This window comes from Pinus tabuliformis, chromosome 5_2, assembly GCF_031772625.1.
Source record: "Pinus tabuliformis cultivar Carrire ecotype Pingquan chromosome 5_2, CPIR1, whole genome shotgun sequence".
Classification (NCBI taxonomy): Eukaryota; Viridiplantae; Streptophyta; class Pinopsida; order Pinales; family Pinaceae; genus Pinus; species Pinus tabuliformis.
In genome coordinates, this window is record NC_142306.1 from 554,797,905 (window position 1) to 554,818,280 (window position 20,376).

General features: G+C 39.4%; 1 pseudogene; it reads right to left on the reverse strand.

Annotated features, from left to right (window-relative positions):
* Positions 1–19,396: 19,396 nt before the first annotated feature.
* On the reverse strand, positions 19,397–19,861 carry LOC149160162 (DNA damage-binding protein 1 pseudogene; annotated as a pseudogene).
* Between the last annotated feature and the right edge of the window lie 515 nt (positions 19,862–20,376).

A 20,376-nucleotide genomic window follows, 5' to 3' on the forward strand; every position in this document is an offset into this window, starting at 1 on the left:
ATTCAGCTCCGCTATTTTGGGGTAAGCTCGCCTTCCATGTCTTGTGTTGCATTTATGGTGCTCTTTGTGTTTCGCTTTGTATGAATGCTCTCTGCTTGATTTCAGTGAGCACATGCTGTCATTTTGATACATACTAGCTTGTACTAGTATCGTTTTAGTTTTCGTCAACGTTTCACTGTTATCGCATGCATGAAACTATTTTTCACAGATGGTCGTTGATTTGGCAACTCTCCTCACCCACATGCATGTTGTTTTGTTTTCTAAATCTGTCATTCACCATTTTCATGCACGAACATTCACTTATGCTTACACTCAGTATCGCCATGCATTCACATTCACATTCTCTTTCAGTTTCCCATCAGCAAGTCTGGGCCGCCTTGGCCCAGACTCTACCTCACCAAGACAACATTGTGCAATCCTAAAATGGAAGGCTCTACCTTCCTCTCAGGGGATGCGCATTTCTACCCAGTGACTTCCCTCCAGTCTTGCATTGCGCAATTCTAAGGGACATTGATTGTTGGCCCAGAACATTGTGCAATGCAGTCACTAGGCCTGCAACCATTGCTAGCTGAGATTGTGCATTGCGTAGTTCCAGTAGTTAGTCAGCCTCCTAACAGCTTGCATTGTGTCTTGCGCAGTCTTGGAAGTCAGTCTCCCGACCTCCCGGTGGAAATTACACAACCTTCATGATCAGTCACACAAGTATGTTGCAAGTCAGTTCTCAAGTTCATTTTGGTTTTCAACCAAATTGCTTGCCATGAGTGTTGCCATGTCTCCAGGTATCACAGGTGTTCATCTGCCACTCAGCAGCATTGGTACAATGGTTTCCAGGAGAGCAAAGTCGAAGACACCATTCAGAGCACACTTGGGGATGCAGTCAATCAAGTGTCTATAAACTTTCCTACCCACAAAGACATCAAATTGTTCATAGACAAGGACATCAAGACATGACGGCAGCAACATCACAACAAGCAACACCATGAACAGAAGTTGAAGGCAGCATACTGGATGTGACGAACGCAAGAGGAAGGTTGTTGACAACACAGAGGCGGAACAAAGTTGCAAGCTCAAGCATGTCTACTTGTGGTGAAAGGAGTTACATGTGCTCAAGCAGCAACTCAAGGAAGAACAAGAGCTACACAGATGAGAGAATGAGTTGCAGCAGGAACAGGTACAACAGGGGTGCAACATGCACTCACAGATGAAACTGCACTCATATAAGTTATAGATCCATCCCAGCAGTTGGCATGGAGCAGGCAAGGTGAGCAGTTTTGTCGATCGCACGCAAGGGAATGTAGCAGCATGCATGTCATTTTGCGCACGCATGCGATCCCACCCATTCAACACACTCACCGAGGCATAGACAAAAAGCAAGTCCAACTCGAGATGAACATGTACTTCGACGAGTTGATGTGCATGACCACCAAAACACATTTGAAGATCAACACGGACACTATGCATCAATGTGTTTCTGGTTCAGTTGCACCCAGAATACCATGCGCATGCTATCGGACGAGTTGGACGGAGGAGCCATACCCATGCACCCGGATGCAATGGAGGCAAGAGTTTGCTTCAGCAATATGTCACCATGGAACACATGCACACCATCACGGGCGGCAAAGCTTGGTATCAGCTCATCACCTTGACCATCACAAGCATGTCAAAGAGTTGGTCTCACCACAACGGACCGAGTGTAACTGATGTCTTGCATGGCTGGCTCAAGCCATTTTATCTCACATGGGGCACATGTGCATTGTAATGTAATGTCTTTTCAAGTGGAATTTCAAGTGTCGATAGTTGGATGTAACAGTCATAGAGTAGATGAAGAGTCATGAGGGTAGATGAACTGTCACAAAGGGGAATGTCAAGGGTCACCCCATCCTTTGCTATAAATAGAATCTCATAAATCATTGTAAAGGCTTTTGGTCAGCCAAGCTTCAATAGGAGTATCTTAGAGAAATCTTGGACAGTATTGTCATGAGCCTTGGCTTCTCCACTGCGCAGAGTTAGTACATCTCTTTGGAGGAGCAGGCAGTTGTGGCTGTAATGTTCCATTATTGGAACTAGTGGTTGGACATGGATGTATTGTATGACTAGAACTTACACTTCTTAATATAACAGAACCAGCACGTGTCATGCATATGTTGTATTGTATTCTATGCTATCTGGTTTACTCTAAATGATACATGCATGTATGGATTATTCTGTATAAGTATGTATGAATCTTTCTTAAATGTGTTGTTGGTTTAACCATCACTTTGGATTTCTCACTAACTTGCTTTCCAGCTTGTGATTCATCTTCGTCGTGTGTTCCCTTCCAAGCCAAGTACTATTACAAGTTTCCATGGGGTGCACTCACCTCACCCTTAGTGCTTTAGAACCTCTCATGCACCTTCCTTGTCTTACTGCAGCTATCACATCCTTGCTACCAACAGAGTTATCTTACTTGCCTCTGTGCGAAATCACGGTCAAGGCATTATCGTACGACCCATTACTGGGACTCCTACACCAAACGGTATGAGGTCTAATTGGGACTTCTTACAGAGGAGATCCCCTGACAGGTTGGTGGGTCCAGCGCCATCAACACAATAGTATGATATGATGTAAATGTTGCATTGCACTGCATTATAATGCTCCATGGGAAACATGTGTTTTATTGGTTTATAAGTGTCATTGAACACCGAGAACGGTGTTCCCCCAAGGGGGAGGGGTTTGTAACAACCCTTGGTTGATTTCCTATGTAAATAAAAATAATACTAAGGTCACAAGACACATATTCCAAGATGAATTTTGGGCAAAACATAGTGATGGGTAGCACTGGTGATTAATTAATGGCTATGGAAATTGGCAAAGGAAAAGTGGAAACATTGACATTTTATTTATGAAATAAAAGAAAATAGGAGAAAAGGAAGGTGAAGGGACACAGGTTTGCATGAGAATAAAATTGAAGGAAAAAACAAGGAAAATGAAGAAAGTAGAGGCCTCAATGACAAAAACGATTATGAGGATCAGTTCACATATTTTGTCAGATTAGTCTTTTGTCAGTTCATTTTTTGCCTCTCTCATTCATTCTCTTATTCTCTCATACTCTTGCACACTTAAATTATTCTTGGGCCATGCTTGGAGCACTCTAGTTTTCACTTGGACTGGAGAAATAAGGTAAAGGAAAGCAGGAAAGCTTAAGGGAACATGTGGATCAACAACTACAACTGGATTGCTTTGCCAGTAACAAGTTGCATGTGTGATTTCCTCGTTGATTTATGGATGCATGGTATATGAATGTGAGTTTTTGGTTATGTGTTGTCATTGGCATGGAGGATTTTCATGATTGACAATGGTTTTAGCCTTTCCTTGCCATTTCTTAAATATCCATGGTGTTGTGGGTTTTTCCACTTGATTTTTTTTCTGATTGGTGCTCATAATTCCTTGTGGTTGTGGGTTGGAATAAACGCTCCGGAAGCCCTGGAACAACTTGGGTTGAGTTACTATTCATGGAGCCTATATTGGGACAAACGCTCTAGAGCCCTTGTTGGGTTGAGTTACTAGTCACTGGAGCCATTTTGGATAAATGATTTGGAGCCCTAGAAGGCTATGGTTGAGTTACTAGTTCCTGGAGCCCTAGAAAACTTGGGTAGAGACCGATCTGGTTGGTGTTTGTGATGTCCGCCCGTGAGGTGGAATTAATGGTTGAGGGTTGAGTTGGTTTGGAATCTAGAAGCCCTAGTTTGGTTTTGTTTGGTTAATTCCATGAGATCCCACATTCATGCTTAAAATATGGCACAGGGGTGATTGGTTGAAAGAGAGATTTGGTTTAGCCCAATATATGGTCGGTTGGTACGTGGAAGTCCTTGACTTGATTGTCATTTTCATATTTTAATATGAGACATTTCCTTAGGGTTATCTATGAGTAATTGTAGTGATTATATTGGTGATATTATGGTTGAGTTTCCATGGTTTATATGCTGGTTATTTTGTGGTTATATGTTGTTTATATGATGTGTATCTTCTATGGCTCTTGTCATGAATTGTTTATCTATTGATCGATTGATGAATGTATGGAGACTTAAGTGTTATTACAACTATGTGGGGAGGGAATATGGCCTTCTCGGTTATTCTCAGATGAAACTTAGACTTGTATGATCAAATATGCGTTCATGACCTGTAGCTTACATGTTTTCCATGTGTTCAATGAAATGTTTATTATGTTCTAGGGAGTTTAGGTCAAGTCTTACCTTCAATTTTGAATGTTTAGACTTGTTTCAAGTCATTTATGATTCTGAGAAGTATTAGGAAGTTCTATGCAGTGGTCTGGAGGCTAAGAATTTTAAATATCTTAGAAGCATTCTTTGTTTAGTTGATATTGTTGATTTTGTTGATGATGATAAAAGTTTGGAAGAGATTTGTTGAGGCCTTGTGTGTGAGACACATTGCCTGGGAGGACATTTGGTTGGCACTGTGTGTTGATGTCTAGTTCCAAAAGTAGGGAGGGTGGCATTGGTCATGGAGCTCTGACCTCGGATACACACATAGATCCCTGGGTTTACGGTTAACAAGTAAGCCTGATGGTACCTAGAGATGTTGAAATCTTTAGTCCATCTTAGTCCCACTTGGATAGATTGCCCTAGTTAGGAATCTAGTCCGTGGCATTGCGATGCCTAAACTGTTGAGAGACCTTGGATAGATTTCCCTAATCAGGAATCTAGTCCATAGCATTATGGTGCCTAAACTCTTCACAGTTCATATAGTTTGAGATCTTTCATATGAATACCTCCCTAGTTAAGATGGAGTGTTGAAAAATGTAACTAGATTTGGTATTCATAAAATTTATTTATCAAAAGAACTTTTATTATTGTTACAATGACTTATTAAAGCATGGGTTTCATGCTTGGGTCATAATTTTAATAGTCAAAGTCCCCAATGTGGACTTCTAGGATTAATAAAGAGTCATTAGAGTCATCATATATTTTATGAGACCCTTCTTGGGCTTTCGAATGATGTAAAAAGAATTATTTTTAAGTCAAAAATGAATAATGTAACCTCCACACCAAGTCGAGCTCCAGAAGATCAAGTCAGCGTCAAGGAAGGAAAATTGACCTCATTGGAAGGTTATATATACAAGGCAATTCGACTTCATTTGGAGTATCACAATCTCACACACATAGTTCGATATCTGAAGCTGGAAGTTGGACGCTGGGAAAAGTGCGAAGGTGAAGGAGGCTAAACTTGAGTGTGAATTTGGTCAAGGAGGAAGGGAAGAACAAAATTGAAGTTTTGGTGTCTCTCTCTCTCTCTCTCATGTGGGCCAGTTTAGGAGATCAAAGTCTCCTTGTCAAAGTCGAACTTCTTGTTGATGTCGGAAGTTGCTAGGGTTGATGTGTTGTTGTTTCCAGGTCAAAGGTTGGATCGAAGAAGGAGAGGTTGGCTTAGTGTGGAGGAGGTATTTTTCTAGGTTGAAGAGTCTCAAGTAAAACTATTGAAGGAAGAGATTTTGATTGGGTTTTCCCCAAGATAGGGGTTTTTCCCTGGCAGAGTGCCTACATCTTGTGTCTTGTGTTTTTTCATGCACTCATAATTTGGTAATTGCTTGATAAAAGAATATAAAAAATATGTGAAAGAATCCAGCATAATTCACAAGTAATTATCAAGAAAAGAGAAATATAACCCTAATCCTACTGATATTTATTTCTCAACAGCTTATCCAAGATACTTTCACAATATAAACTATTACCAATAAAAAAATCCAATCCTTCTCAATGAAACCATGTAAACAAGCATATAATAAAATCAATCATTAAACCAACATGCATGGATTTTGATGGTAATTAAGGGAAGGAAAAGCATAATTTATAGATCCATTTGTATTGAACCAATAGTGACAATTTAGTACACAAAATTGTTTTACCTCAGGTCTAGAAGTGGTCCTTCCTAGATTATGTCCTTGGTCTCTCCTTGGACCTCTCTCAAAAATTCCCCATAATATACTTACTTCCACTTTTTTTCCTTATTTCCCTTGGCTTAGCCTTCATTATATACATGGAGGAGAGATAGTCTTAGGATGAGTAGATGTGAATAAGTGTTTTAGTGTACTAAGTGAGATAGAGGCAAAAGGCCAGTTTACTAGTGAAACATGTGATGAATAACTCAAGTCCCATGTTGATTCTCCTCAGTATTTCGCCCCTTTACTCCAATAAATTTTCATCTTCCTCTAAAATTTTCCCTAAAACTCCATTTACCCAAGTGGGTTAGGCACTACCCAAGGTTGTGTTGAACAAAAATTATTAAAACTTAAAAATTTCCCTTCTTTTGTCTCTCCTAGGCCTTTTAAGGCAAGCCATTAGGGATTTTTAGGGTCTATTAGCTTTTAGGGTTGGTTTGAGTGGATCCTTGTGGATTAAATTCTAGAGGGTGTCCTCCATACACCTTTTAAACGCAAAATCTAGCATTGGTTATGATGAATCCTCCCCAAATAGGACTAACATCATCCTTTCCAAACTCCTTTGAGCCTATGAAAACCTTAACCCCTAGCAAAGCTTCAACTTGAATCCTATCTGAGGGTTCCCCTATTGCGTGGTTCATCTTAATCATTAAGGGAACCCTTTTCTTTGACTTCTACATGTATAGGTACTCCTTTATCGTTGAATATAAATAAGATCTAGCTATAGTAGTCCTGAGCCAATTTAGGGTTATAATCCTTGCTCCTTTATAAAGAATATTTGATCCTATTCTATCTTTAAAGTACCTTTCCATAGCTTACTTATAGCACCTTGTTCCCTTTAATTAGAAAATCATTATAGTTGAATACAAGAAAGCCTCCCTTGAGGTGACATTCCACTAAATAGTAAGAGGAAGATTTCTAAGCTGATAGTGGAAATCCTTATTAATTGTTTTCATATGGTTTGGCCCTTACTTTGTGATTCCCCTCACAAAGCCTTCCAATTTTTGCAGCAACAATCAACACATGACATAATGCCAAGATCCTCCACTTCTTTATTTGGCCATATTTCTCTCCAATTGGCATTTATTCTTGAAGGAAGTTGGGTCCTCCATCTGCAAGTACTTTAACCGTGTTTGTAATCATGAGCTTTCACTTATGTTATAGGCATATTAATATGGATCAAAGGGAAATTTTGATAATTGACAGATCTTGACTATATTCTAGTTCCCTTACTTCACTTGGGAAGTTAGTCTTTGACCCTATTCAAGTGGGACTTCCTATGAGGCCTTTGGGATTTAGAAGGGAACTTTTGGGGAAGCACTAACTAAAGTAGCATGTCCAAGGTAATCCATACTTACCACTTTCCATGTTTCCTCTTATTCATCTCCATTCTTTGGGATAATGGCCATTGTTCATTAGGATTGGAACACTTCACCCTCATCTTTTAGTATGGCCCCAAAAACATAGAACTAGAAATTGATGCAACTAAAAAAAAGCATAAAAATTCCACAATGAAAGAAAAATGTAAAATGTGATATATGGTTGAGACACTTATTTCGGGGGTGGGAAAAAGCCTAGCATGATCTTTCCCCCCTCATTATCCATCACCCAATTCCTCAACATTTAAGCTTCATCTAAAGAAAGAAACTATTGTATGTTCCAATCCACATGAGTAATAAATTGACTCATCCCAAAAAAATAATGGAAAATCTCAAAAGCAAGCTTGGACACCTAAGTTGTGCACCCAAAAAAAGGAAAATCATAAAGAAGTAAAAGGTGCATCGAAGGGGTGGAGAAACTAGGCTAAGGAAATTCATAACACATGCCTCCATGATTGCTCCATATTCTGTTAATTTTAGGTATGTTCTATTCTTAGAGAAAATTATTTCAATTTTCACAGTTAGCTCAATATCTCTTCCAGATTAGCAATCACATCAACATTAAAGTAAGCTGCAGATAGAACATAAACATAAATCACAAAAGACAAGCCAAAACAAGAGGACACAAGATGTGGCGCTAGCCAGGGGAAAACCCCAATGTGGGGAAACCCTTGATCAATTCTTCTTATATGTTCTTCAATAGTTCAATAGAGAGAGAGAGAGAGAGAAATAGTACATAACATCAGAAGTCAACACTTTGACTTGACAAGATAAGAACATAGATCTTCTCTAAGAAGATATCTCATGAGGTAACTGATATGGAATCATGTGATTACATCACCCTACCACAGTGATGCACCATGTTGTACCATCATACCATGTCTCATCATAGAGTTGCACCATGTTGCATCACTGTTGCGTTGTACCTCATCATGTTGTACCCATCTTGCTGCTCTTCATCTTCATGCTGCACACATCATGTAACACCATGATGCACATGCTTGTTGTCCCATTGTGCCACTACTGCAAAATGTCATGGTTGTCCTGTTGTGCCATTGTTGCACAATGTACTTGTTGTCCTATGTATCCACCATGAAACATTGCAACACTATGTTTGTTGTCCTTTGTATCTACCATGCTGGTCTTGAGGACAGCGGACAAGATGTGCACCTAAAACACAACAGTGTCTCTTTCTTACAGCAGATAGGAGGTGTAGAAGATTGTGTTTGTTGCTATTCCTTACTGTGACTGGTTAGGGTACCCATGTGCTACAACAACCCTCAAACAGTCACCTAAAACATCCCTCAAAACCTGCGGCCTTGTCAAGGGAGGGTCTCCTCTATTCGTGTCATTGTTCTAGGTACTTTTTAGCCCAAGAAGCCTCCACGCTATTCCTATTTTAGTTAGGCAAGGCCTGCAGCCTACCATGGGGATTGTTGTCACCTATTAGCCAACCAAACAATGTCACCCTTACCTTAAAGTTGCCCACAAACCGTCCGCAATTCTCCTTACCTAACTCGGCCTCTTTGTAGCATGGAACAACCCTCCACACAGTCACCAAGAGGTTCTAACAGCCCTAAAACACCCACGTTGTCCCTACCTTCTTTGTCGATTAGGGCAGCGAGTTAGAGAGCCTCTCTACTGCCTCTTTTCGAGTGTCTAAGGGCTATCTCAAATAGCGTATAGATTAGGGCATCTAGCGTATGATAAGACTGCATTTAGGGTCAACTGTTAGGCCTCCTTCACCGTGCTAGATCTCCCTTTGAACTGCAGCCAAACCTTCACAAGACCTGCGGCTAGGGCATCCTTCTTTTACAGCAAATAGGGTCTCCTTCTAGACCTTCATTTAGGGCTTCCTCCTCTTAGACTTCTCTTCCAGTGAAACCCAAGACAAGTGGAGAGAATCAAGAGTGAAGTGTGTGTGCAAATGACAATCAAGTCACCTCTTTTTATACTAAAACGTTGAGCACATGTGGGGTTTATTTGGTTGTTGGCCGACCTTGACGAATTGTCTTATAACACAAATAAATTCATAACTCCATCAATACTTATCGGAATTGGATGATCTTTAGATCAATCCTACACCACTTGATGAGATGGATCCAAGAAAAATATCAGCGGCCATAAATAATATGACCCACATGGAGTTTGGCCCTAGTTGCCAATTTTAACACTCACTCTCAACTAGGGAGAACTCCATTCGCTGATTCATCTATCCAACTGTACTATCTTTGCCACCAGTGCCCTGCACTGCTCTACTCTGCTCTGCTAAACCATGAAGAAGAAGAATTGATCGAGAATGTCTCATACCATTCGCTACTGACCTGAAGTCAGTTTCATATGAGAAGAGTGTGTCATACCACTCTTACTCACCCGAAGTCAGTTCCATTGATCCCAAATCAATATCACAAGAGAGTGTCTCAAGCCACTCATGTTGATCCCAAATTAGTTTCATTGATCCCTTATCAATGGAGATCATCCTAGAATAGGGAGTACGATAGATACAATGATGCGTCCATCGATAGTACTATTATGGTCCCTAATCCCATTTCCCTTCTCATTGATCAGATGAGAGGTACTTCCCATGAGTCCCAGACTACATGGGTGGGATGCCTCGATAGGAGAACTAATCATCATGTCCACAGGAGAACGAATCATCCTGTCCCACAGTCACCACAGGATAACTAATCATCTCGGCCCACAAGAGAACAATCATCATGTTTCAGAGTTACCACGGGAGAACTAATCATCCCAACCCACAAGAGAACTAATCATCCTATTTCAAAATTTCCACGGGAGAACTAATCATCCCGGCCCATAAGAGAACTAATCATCCCGTTTCACAGTCGCCACGGGGTATCACAGGGGAAGGTTGAACCTGTCACCCTGTACATGGCGCACCACCAGGGGAGGGTGAGTCACCCTGTGCTCGTATGTTGCTCCAGTAAGTACCCCAAGCCACCCAGAGCTCCCAGAGCTCAATGCATGCAACATGTAGGATCCTTATACGAAGGTCTCTCAACGACTCGAAGTCATTCAGGAAAGTCATAGATTTGACCTTTCCCCGGGGCTTTGATAAAATGTCTGCGACCTGTACATCAGTCTCAATGCAATGCAGCCTCCTCGCTCATCGACTTACCATATCCTAGATAAGGTAGTATCTAATGTCTATCTGCTGAAGCAATCATCGAATATGGGATTCCTCAACAATCGAATCCCCCCCTGGTTGTCACAGAGAATTGCAAGGGTGACAGCTCATTGAAGAGCTTCCACAACCAAGCAGCTTCACACGAGATCATACTCGTAGCTATGTATTCGAACTCGATGGTGCTTATAGCAACCGACTTCTGCTTCCTACTCATCCATGATATCGAAGCAGAAACCATAGGGAACCAACACTGAGAAGTGCTCTAGCGATCCTCCACACTGCATGTCTAGTCAGCATTCAAATAATCAAGTAGCTTCATTTTTCCGACAGTGTATCTCAATCCATGAGAGATTGTGCCCCGAAGATATCTCAAAGGATTCTTGGCACCAATCCAGTGAAGCTCAACCAAATATGAGCTCACCATGCTGACTGCAAAACATATATCCGGACAGAAGTTCACCAAGAACATCAAGGCAAGTGAGTTTATGAAACTCAGAGGCATTTCCCAAATCTAGTCCAGCATCATCACCATATAACTTCTGAAAGTTAAGATCCTCCAGGTAGTCACAGGCTTGCAGTTTTACCATTCCACATCTGGAATCCAACTCCCTCTTACTTTTGCAAATGAGAGGGTCTGCACCTGTTAGAAATAGGTCATCCTCAGAAGATGTCGGTATGAGAGGTCTATCATCCACAACCTTCAAGTAATGGTTAAGAACAATTTCACTCCTAGTGAATCTCAGCTTCATTAGACAGCTATCAATCCTCTCATACTATGTCTAGGGTGTTTTGATTCAAGCCATAGAGAGCTTTCTTCCACCGGTATACATGAGATTCCCGATCATGTATCTCAAACTCCTTGGGTTGTTCCAAACTTGTGGGTCTACTACATAAGGGGAATGGTCCCCTTGTAGGATTTTCCTTCGGTACATCTTAGACATGTACCTTCATGCTCTTCTTGAATTCAAGCATCTGAATCACCATTTGACTCACATCGGGTAGGGCCCCATAAGTAAACATCCGGTGCTATAGATGAGATGTGTCAACTGATATGGTCCCCAATGGACCATCCTACAACTTGATACAAGTTTCCAACCCTGAACTCAAAAACATCTTAGAAAAATTTATTTTTAAACACGTACCTTTCCATTGATGAATGCCACCTTGTAACCTTTGACTTCCATTGCCCAAATGGACACCAGGTTCTTCTTGTGATCAGGTACATAAAAGAGATTTTGTAAGTGAATCGAGTTACCCTCATTCAATTGAGGGGTAACATTCCCTACACCCTTTCCGAGATAGGTGGCATTGACTCCAAGTATAATCCCATGATTGTTTCCATCTCTACCAAATTAGAGAGAGCGCCCTTCTATCTGATGAAGTACCTTGAAGCACTATAATCCATAAGCTAGGTTCCCAAAGAATCTGAAGAAGAGGGCCAATACAATATCTTATTAGAAACAACATTTGATTCTTCATACCAGGGGTTCCTTACTTTATCTGAAGCTTTGGTCGTGTCCTTAATGACCTGCATTACCTGTCATTCCTCTGATCATTGAAGATGTCCCTGGAATGATTGTTATCATCATCAAGTGATGCGTCCCTGCCAGTCGGACACTCCTTCGCATAATGGCCGAACTTATCTCAACTAAGGCATCTGCCTGTACTTCCACCCTTAGATCCAAACTTCCCATAGAAGTGATCTTCAGGTAGGCCATCAGAAACTTCCATTGCGTCATTCTGATAGTATTCTCTGCTTCAACTTCACCCTTGGTGAATTAGAAGAGGGATGAGGAATCCATTGATCCTTTTGTCCTTTCCCAACTGTCTTCAGTGATTGCTCTTTCACTCTTGCTTGGGCTTTGTCTTCACCTCAGTTCTGATACCATGTTAATTTTAGGTATGTTCTATGCTTAGAGCAATTTATTTCAATTTTCATAGTTAGCTCAATATCTCTTCTAGATTAGAAATCACATCAGCATTAAAGTAAATTGCAGATAGAACATAAACATAAATCACAGAAGACAAGCCAAGACAAGAGGACACAAGATGTGGCGCTAGCCAGAGATAGTACATATACATCAGAAGTCAACACTTTGACTTGACAAGATAAGAACATAGATCTTCTCTAAGAAGATGTCTCATGAGGTAAATGATATGGACTCATGTGATTCCATCACCCTATCATAGTGTTGCACCATGCTATACCATCATACCGTGTCTCATCACAAAGTTGCACCATGCTACACCATGTTGCATCATTGTTGTGTTATACCTCATCATGTTGTACCCATCTTGCTGCTCTTCATCTTCATGTTGCACACATCATGTAACACCATGTTGCACATGCTTGTTGTCCCATTGTGCCACTACTACACAATGTCATGACTGTCCCATTGTGCCACTGCTGCACAATGTCATGATTGTCCCGTTGTGCCACTGCTGCACAATGTACTTGTTGTCCTATGTATCCACCATGAAACATTGCATTACTATGTTTGTTATCCTATGTATCCACCATGAAACATTGCAGCACTATGTTTGTTGTCCTATGTATCCACCATGAAACATTGCAACACTATGTTTGTTGTCCTATGTATCTACCATGCTGGTCTTTAGGACAGCAAACAAGATGTGCACCTAAAACACAACAATGTCTCTTTCTTACAGCAAATAGGAGGTGTAGAAGATTGTGTTTATTTATATTCCTTACTGTGACTGGTTAGGGCACCCATGTGCTACAACAACCCTCAAACAGTCACCTAAAACATCCCTCAAAAACTGCAGCCTTGTCAAGGGAGGGTATCCTCCATTCATGTCATTGTTTTGGGTACATTTTAGCCCAAGAAGCCTCCATGCTATTCCTATTTTAGTTAGGCAAGGCTTGCGGCCTACCACAGGGATTGTTGTCACCTATTAGCCAACCAAACAGTGTCACCCTTACCTTAAAGTTGCCCACAAACAGTCTGCAATTATCCTTACCTAACTCAGCCTCTTTGTAGCATGGAACAACCCTCCAAGCAATCACCAAGAGGTTCTAATAGCCCTAAAACACCCACGTTGTCCCTACCTTCTTTTTTGGTTAGGGTAGCGAGTTAGAGAACCTCTTTACTACCTCTTTTCCAACATCTAAGGGTTGTCTCAAATAGCATATATATTAGGGCATCTAGGGTATGATAACACTATGTTTAGGGTTAGCTGTTAGGCCTCCTTCACCGTGCTAGATCTCCCTTTGAACTACGGCAAACCCGTCACAAGACATGCGGCTAGAGCATCCTTCTTTTATAGCGAATAGGGTCTCCTTCTAGACCTATGTTTAGGGCTTCCTCCTCTTAGACTTCTCTTCCACTAAAACCCAAGACAAGTGGAGAGAAATCAAGAGTGAAGTGTGTGTGCAAATGACAATCAAGTCACCTCTTTTTATACTAAAACGTTGAGTACATGTGGGGTTTATTTGGTTGTTGGCTGACCTTGACGAATTGTCTTATAACACAAATAAATTCATAACTCCATGAATACTTATCGGAATCGGATGATCTTTAGATCAATCCTACACCTCTCGATGAGAGGGATCCAAGAAAAATATCAGCGGCCATAAATAAGATGACCCACATGGATTTTGGCCCTAGTTTCCAATTTTAACATATTCACATCTATATACCCAAGAAGTTGGACCTCCATTAGTGGGTCACGTGGTTGTGGCACCTTGCCCTGAAGTCATCCCCACTCCGCAACCATCATTTTTCACACACACCTAGAGATTGATGAGCTACCTAGAACATGTCATTGTTCCTTGCAAGATGGAAACATCTAATAGGTTTATTGACCTAAATATATCTAATATAAGGAGGTAACTTGTTTATGGAACTTGATCTAGTTAGACATTTGAAGGTGAGATTTGTGTGAACTATTCTCATACCACTAACATTATGTAGGCTCCATTATGGTGCATTTATGGCTATTTTCCCTAATGATTCTTGATTTCGCTGAGAGTATATTCAAGTGGTGCTATAACAACAGAAAAGGCCTCTTGAGAGAGAATTCTCATCCCTTTTAGCAACATTCTAGAGGTCATTTGACCCATTCCAATGAGTAGATATGACTTTTTTGATGTAGTGTTGCTCCTCTAAAGAAACATATTGGGAAATGAGATGGTTCCACATGGTAAATGACACTATGTTGAAATCTTGAGCTACTAAGGCTTGGTGTTGGGTTTATTGGTGATGTGCCAAAATGGATCCAGGATGCCCCCAGACTGGCCTTGACATTGATTGATGAGTGTTTCTTGTTTTGTATCTCAAATGATGATGCTTATCCTTGAGATGGCGAGGGAGGGTTTGCACATCGTTGATGGACCCCAACACTTGAGCATAGTTGTGCCACGTCACTCATTTTCTCCTTAGAAGGATGATGTAGTGCACCTTGGTGATGATGTCATGGTTTTGTTGGCACATTTGGAGGCATACCTATGGACTTTGAGCTATTTGTTTGGAGTAAGGAGTACTCATGACCTATTTGTCGCTTGTGGCATTTTGAGCTCCCTTAGAGGATAAATTCATAGTGGAGGAAGCTCTTTTACCACACATGTGGGTTATTTTGGCATTATTTGTTATGTTTTTGAGCTATTATGAGGTTGGCTTGTAACCTCTCACTTGTTGAACACTCAAATAAACCTGTATTATGGCTCTTCTCTTGTGCAAGAGTGTGAATTAGTCTTTTTTGCTACTAGGGCTGAAATGTAAGTTTTTTATGGTGCAAATTCTCTTGGAGATTGATCTTTATGTGGAAATGTTTTGCAAGGATTGAATGAAGTGTTTCATCAGAGAATTTTGAAAGTTTCATGCTTTATCTTCTATATTTTTCATATTGTATCTGTGAAGTATGGTTTCTATTTTATGCCATGGTTAAATGTTAAATCTATGTTCAAATATTGCTCCATTATAGCCTAGAAAATTGCTCTCCTTGAAAATTGTAAGGAAAATCTGATTGAACATTCTTTATATTTAAATTCTCCACTCACAAGGAAAATATTTATGGTTTTAAAAGTGAATTCCCTAATCATCCCCCCTTACTCTATAAAAATTGTTTGCATTGAATTTAGCCCTAGAATACTCTATTATGCCCATTTATGAGAAGGCACTAATCATAAGTTTTGTTGATCACTCTCTAACTCAATTAAATTTCTTCTTCTTTACCTTATTAATGGGTTATTAGGGTTAGAGGCCAAGGTTTGTATGTGGAAAATTGCATAAAACTGAAATTTGCTTTAATGTTTGTGGTTCATAAAGTAGGAGTTGCATCAACAAATTACATAAAAGCATAATCTAGTATTGTTGCATAGTGAAACCTTCTTCTTTAGGGTTGCTACTTAAGCATGTTTTTAGCCTTAAATTTCATTAATAAACCCTAATCCTTGGTGTCTATTGGAAGACTTTTTTTTCTTTGGTTAATTATTCATTAAGAGAGATTTTCCTAGGTTGTTATATGACATTGTATACTCTATCATTGCAAGCCAACGAAACCCTAACTTATAAAAACCATCTATTTGCTCTATGAATAGAGTACTTATACTTCTTCATAAAACATCTAGGCCTTCTAAGGTTTGTTGGTGATTTATCCCATCTTATAAACTTCTTATCTATCACATTGAGCCATAGTAATTGAATATCCTTTAGGTGCTTTAGGGAATCCTCCCTTGTGGTCAAATACCACCAAAAAGCAAAAGAGAGGTTGTTGAGGTGAAATGGCAACCATTTAACTTGTTGCCATAAGGTCCAGTTTTTCCTAGTGGGGCTTTGCACTAGGCCTACTAGATTTTACATTAACATTTTTGGCATCATTGTCAAGGAGAAGTTCGGTCCACCTCCTCAAAACCCAAAGTCTATACTTCAATTTTTTTATGATATTATCCCAAATCCTATGCTAGAACCTCTCATCTAGTGACTCCCATAAGTAGTTCCCATTCCATGTCCTCTGATAGTAGGTCAAATGGAGCCATTCCACCTAAAAAGAAAACAACTACTCATAAGACTACTACATCTTCATCATCCTCTATAATTCCCCCTTCCCTCATGGTTAAGAACCTCTTTGGTAGTCCTCCTACCTCAAACATAATGGCTAGGGCATGGCTTAACATTGCATTCAAACCCTTGCATGTAATTTGTTTTCAGGGAGCTCCTCACAAGCTTCTTGAGAAATATGAAGAGTGGATACCCAAGTTCAATGGGATTATTGCAACCATGGTTTAAAATCATATGGATGAGTTTTATTGATGTGTAGGTGGAAGAATAATTTAAAAATAGGGTACAATCACAATGATGATTGTTGTATCCTTAGAAGGAAATGCTAGATATTGGTACCTAGACTTTCCTGCAAGAAACCTTAAGAACTATTACCAACTCCATGAGGCATTTAACAAGAGATTAGCCATCATGATGGAGGTAATGAAACTCTTGGCTAGGTTCTAAGAAGCCAAGAAAATTGATAATGATAGTGTCAAGGATTTCCTTCGAAGGTTTGTTAAATTTCTCAAAGAAGTTCCAAATCTATATAAGCCTACTGAGAAAACCATCCTTGCCTTATTTATTAATGTTTTCCATACGCATATATTCTATGCATTAAAAGATAAGGACCCTCGTAGCCTCAATCAAGTCAAGGCACATGTTATTACCATTGAATTCATTCTAACCTCATCTAAGATTAATTTTATCTTATATCCTAAAGCCAAAGTTGAGGTCAATTTTAAGCCAATGGCTCTAGTTGACCCCACTTTGCAAGCCTTTACCCATAAATTTGATAATATTACTAATGATTTGATGCAGGGAAAAATGGAAATGATGTCTAAGTTGAAAATATTTGATTGGGAAATAATGTCTCATCAAAATTATCCTCCCAAGCCTCAATTCAATAGCGATAGGGCTCCTAACAGAAACCCCAACAGTGGTAAAAACCCTTCCCAACAAACTATGCCTAATATCGTAATCCATACAAACATGGTTAATCAAGAGGGATTTCCCTAGCATCAAACTTGTAATGAACCAGATAGTTATGAATGCCCCTATAATCAGGCTGGAGAGGAGGATAGTATAGAGAATTCAAATGTAACCAATGAGTCTACCCCTTTTACTACATTTCTTAGTGTAACTTCATCCCTTTCTTAATAATAGAATGAAGAGGAAATTGAAGAACCTATTAAATAAGGTGATGAGCATATTAATGTTGTTGAAGTAGTGGGGAGATCAAAGGGTTACATTATGCAAGGAAGAATAATGAGTCAAGACACCCTGAAGCAAGTAGTAGTGTTGTTCCCTAAAGCAGAAAAACTGATAGCTTGTAGGCTTGAATATAAAAATACACAAGAGGTATTTTAATAATAATTTATTAATATATAAAAATGTACAAGTGATGTAAAATGTTACAATGAGGACCCGCATATATACCTAAGCAAGTGTCCTTTCGTGACTAAGCATGTCTTTTAGACATGCATTTTCACTTAACTTAATGACTATTTAATGTAACCAATATTTGATTATTTAATATTTACATTTATTTTATCTATTTACTTGTTATGAATTATATTCATAACATAGCCCCTTCCTTCAGAAGCTTTGTCTTCAAAGCTTTAACGTTGTCGATTTTCTTCACTTAGTGTCAGTCATCTTGATGTATATAATCTGGAAATCGTCTTGTCCTATAGCCCACCAGTAATAATGTTTTGAAACCAGGTTTTTTCTTTTGTCTTAAAGACAGTGTTTCTCTATATTCACTTTTTTTTTAATATAATTTTTTTTAATATATAATTTTATTTTTTTAAATAATAATAATATTTTTTTATAAACTATATATAGATATTATAAATTTATAATATATATTTATTATATATTATATATATAAGTTAATATATATACTATATTTATATAAATTTATATACCTTAATACATATTATTGCCTTACTACGTATTACCGAATCGACAACCATCACGATGCTTCGTTCACCATTTGATGAATTCGTGACAGGCTATCCGAACAGAACTAGAGTCAGGCAGGGAGCCAAAATCAGTGAAAGCAACGTTTGTAGAAGATTGATTCGAAACTTGAGGGCTATTTCGCAGATGAGGAGGAACATACACCGTTCTAGAAGGATGAGTAGTCGACAAAAAATTTCCAACCGCTACATTCTCGATCACATATACCGTTGTAGAAGGACAAGCAGTCGACGAAGCATTTCCAGCCGCTACATTCTCGGCCGCATATACTGTTCTAGAAGGACGAGCAGTCGACAGAGCATTGCCAGCTGCTACATTCTCGGCTGATGTAACTTTGGCCCCTAAGAGACCACGTAATATCTGAGTGAATAATTCATGTGAGAGACCCTTATAGAATGGCTCGAGCCTGTCCTTGAATTTCGAATTTAAGAGTTCTTCACTTATTGACAGTTCACGCTCTGCCAATTCTTTTGTTGCAAACGCACTACTATATTGAATTTTAAAATCATTAGCTTGTCGTTGAAGTCTTAAGAATGAAAGATGGAGCTCAACTGAGTAGCAGCCCCTTGGAGTAAGTACAGCAACATCTTCAAACACAAAAACTGATTCACCAAATGGTCCCACCCCCACATCAGCCATTTGCATGATTTTATCTCGAAGGATTTGTGCTAGAGGTCGGCTTTCATCCCTAGTAAATGTCGTATTTGTATTTGGTATGTGGAAACTCAGCTCTATTAATGAATCCTTCTCATTGTCTCCAGTAGTGTCATCCCTATGAAATTCCAAGAGGACATCATTTCTATCTTGAGGTTGTGCTTGTCACACGTCTGCTAAAGATACTTCAAAAGCCTGCTTTGAACCCATCAAAAACGATAACACATTTTCATCTAAATCAAATTCTCCCCAATTCCATCCACTTATAGATACATGCTTATCTTCTGGAGCTAAGCTAACCTAATGTGTTTGCAATTTCCTCTATCTGGTTTTTGTTAAGTTTCAAAAATGACTTGATCAGATTTCCATCAATGAAATTCTTGGCATCTCTGGTGTACTTTTCGTTACTGAATGACTTCCATTGCTCATGGATTGAGTCCCCTATTCCTTTGATTACTTTGACAAGATTCATTTGCAAGTTTTTGAGAATTTTATATTTCTCCTGTGAACGGGGTGTGATAACACCAACCATACCATATATTGTCACAAATATAGTTGTAGGAATGTTGCTTCCCTCTGAGCCTAACATAGGCAGAGCAAAAGATCCATGTCGGAACCTGCTCACAATATCTCCAAGATGGTATTCACCTTCAACTTCCAATTTGCATTCCTCTTCAGAATCAATTGCAAAATCGCTATTTTTCCTCATTGTAAAAATGTTGAAATTGTTCTCTGCGCCCAAGTATATGTCCTCACCCATAATTTGAACAATCCTCATCCAATTTTCACTATTATCACAAGTCCTCTCCTCCAACACAGCTCCCTGTTCCCCATACTTATTGTATACCAACAAAATAGTGATTTCATATGATCCCCAACTATGATAAAATATCCATGACACTGAACATGATGTGACAGTATACAACCATGATGTCCACATTCATACTGCAACGTTCATGAATCATGAAGCCATTGGTACATCTCAATTTTTTTTGTTGATTTCTTCAAACGAAAATACCAAAATTCGGTCCTTGTGAGATTCATTGTCCACATGATACGCACACGTTGTCCCGAAACAAATATAGAGATTGTTGCCATCTGCAAATGAACAACTCAGAATGCAAGATCCATGTTCATCAATGCCAAGAGAAAACGGTGAAATAATCTCAAATCTGTTATCGTTTAACATATGCATGGAGCACTTCACTGTTTCTATCATCATCTTGTACTTGTGATCATAATCACATCTCTCACTGCGAATGGATCATGTTCGAG